Source organism: Pteronotus mesoamericanus, unplaced genomic scaffold (assembly GCF_021234165.1).
Source record: "Pteronotus mesoamericanus isolate MK-2021 breed Mesoamerican mustached bat unplaced genomic scaffold, CSHL_Meso_final contig_2, whole genome shotgun sequence".
Classification (NCBI taxonomy): domain Eukaryota; kingdom Metazoa; phylum Chordata; class Mammalia; order Chiroptera; family Mormoopidae; genus Pteronotus; species Pteronotus mesoamericanus.
The window spans coordinates 4,007,388-4,010,142 of NW_026555084.1; the positions used below are offsets into that span (position 1 = coordinate 4,007,388).

General features: G+C 43.1%; 1 non-coding gene across 1 annotated transcript; it reads right to left on the reverse strand.

The window, feature by feature from the left end:
- Nucleotides 1-749: 749 nt before the first annotated feature.
- Nucleotides 750-856, reverse strand: LOC129066779 (U6 spliceosomal RNA). Its single transcript, XR_008528719.1, has one exon. It is a non-coding gene; the product is annotated as a U6 spliceosomal RNA (small nuclear RNA).
- Nucleotides 857-2,755: the final 1,899 nt, after the last annotated feature.

Consider the following 2,755-nt stretch of genomic DNA (forward strand, 5'->3'; position numbering starts at 1 on the left):
GCACGCACATACGCTAGCAAGTCTGCGCTCACTCATTCAGTCATTCATTTACTTAACCAAATGGAAGAGGGACATGAACACGATTTGCCCAAACTAATAGAACTGGATGGTAACAGAAGCGTGTTTAGACGTTTTAGTACTCGGAGAACATACAGCCTTGCATTGTACTTGAAAAATTCCCGGAATTATCTTCCAAGGTGGGTATTTGAGACCAGAAAATGCATCTTCTTTAATCCTCTTACTTCCCCAAGGTTTGCCAAGTGGCTGTTGGGTCTGCAGCAATCGTGTCCCCTGCCCCCCTCCCTTATCATCTCCCTCCTGTGACCCATGCCCGCACCCACCCAGCACCAGGGCACCCAGACTTTATCATCTAGGAAAAGCAATGGAAAGAACTGGCAATTATACACTGGTGCCTTCTTGCCCTGTTCTGCCAAGTCACACCATGTTGGAATTTCACAAAGCTATGAGTGATGGCCTTCTTCCATTCACTGGGCACCAAAAGAGTTGCAGGGGGTGGGGGGGAGAAAGAGAGAAGGGGAGAAGGAAAAGAAAAAAATGAGAAAGAACAAAAAAGAAAAGAGAAAGAAGAAAGCAATTGCTAGTGAGAACTTCTTATCTTTCAGGCAGTGAAATTACAGCTTTCCTTGCATTATTTCTTCCAATTCTCACCCAAAGGTAACAATATTTTAAATTTTAAAATTAAATTAAACATCTCAATAAGCCTGTTTATTTTTTTTATTTTTTTATTTTTTTTTATGGAACGCTTCACGAATTTGCGTGTCATCCTTGCGCAGGGGCCATGCTAATCTTCTCTGTATCGTTCCAATTTTAGTATATGTGCTGCCCAAGCGAGCACATCAATAAGCCTGTTTAAAAAAAAACACTTCACGTTAATATCACCCCCATTTTATATATGAGAAACTTTGGGCCACTGACCTGAAGTCAAAAGCTCATGGGTGACCCCGGGACAGGAACAAGTTGACTCTCCCTGGGGACTTGGCTGTCTATTCCAGGGAGAGGCAGCGTGTGTGTTTCCAATTAGAACAATTACAGGGTAACAGAGAGAGAGAGAGAGAGAGAATTTATTTAAGATAGGGTGTACCCGTGAATGTTCCAGGAAAGTGTGTGTGTGTGTGTGTGTGTGCGCGCGTGTGTGCATGCGTGCGCGCGCGCGCACACACACACACATCTCTGTGGGGAAAAATTAATCAAAAAGTGTCTTGAAGGATATAAATACTGAGTCCTTAGTCTTTCAACTCATTATTTGTGACTTGCATTTGCCACTATAGAAAGAAATGGCCCCCTTAATCTTGTGTTAGGAAAGCCATCTACTCCCTCTTCCTTGCCTCAATTCATGCTCCTCTCTTCACCTGGATGATGACAAGGATGACGATGATGACGGTGACAGTGATGACATCACTATACTAAAAGCTACATTTATTGAAAGATTACATTGTATCAGGACCTGTGTGGAAGGATTTTATGTGCATGATCTCACTGAATCCTCAAAACAGCGATAAGGGGTACCTACAAATGTTCTCCCCATTTTACAGATGATAAAGATGTAAACCCATTTTTCTTTCAGGTCGCTGGAGTAAACTTTTACTTTTTATTTTCCTCCAGAAACATGTTCCTGGTTATCAGCTTTCCGCAACTGTTAAAGAAACTTGCTTAAAGTCAAACAACAATTTAACCAACATATACAGAAGACCTACATATTATAAAAATGTTCTGGACCATTTGGAATTACAGCAATGGATACTCCATTAGGAGATTAAATAATTAAGCTGCATTATTGTGTTTACATCTTTAAAGATGTTAATAACATATTCAAGGTCACACATGAATTAAGCAGCAAAGATGGGACCACTGGCCAAGAATCACAGGCTCTATGTCCTACGTCACGCTTTTTGCCACCTTTATTCTCTTTACCTAAGGCTGTGTGATTCCTGAACTTCAGTGAACAACAAAATCACCTGGGTAGATTGTCAGAACACAGACTGTTGTCCTACTTTCAGAATGTTTTACTCAGTAAGTCTGGGACAGGGAGGGTACAGAGTTCCCACTCTAAGGCTTCGGGGGCTGGGACCATACTTTAGGGAGCCCCGGCCTGATAGAATCTTCCTTGCTTCTGCACCTGTGAAATGGGACAATACCAGGGCCGAAGTCAGAGAGGTCTTGTGAGCATTTAAAGGCCCAGGGCATGGAGAGCCCTGACAGCCAGCATCCCAGGCGGAGCACCTGTTCTGCACATGGTGGCGCTGGTCATTATTGTTGCTTTTATTGTTTGAGGCCAGGCTCAAACTTCACCAAACAACCTAGCCAGAATCATTTTCCTTTCTAGGTCCTAAAATGCCTTTGCACTGCCCCACATCAAGGATTACATTACACTCTCTCTGTTGATTATATAGGTGCCTAACTGTCATGTTAAACTGTCACCCCTGCAAGGCAGGGCGTGTGCGCGAATCTGGGTTGCCTTCCTGCCTTCCACAGCGCCTTCCACAGTGCTCCGTAAACATTTACTGACTTGTTTGTTGCTTCATAATGAAATGATTCAAAAGCAGAGAGTGAAACGAGAAGAAATTTAAATTATATTATTAGATTCAATTTAGCAGAAGATTTAGTGGGATCCCTTAGGTGCCCCGATTCAGAGCCCGACGCGAGCCCTCAGTGTGCTGCACAGCGCTACGTACAGCCACGGAAAGGGAGATAAACAGCCGCTGTAATTACAGCGGCAGAATGGTTAAACTTTTAT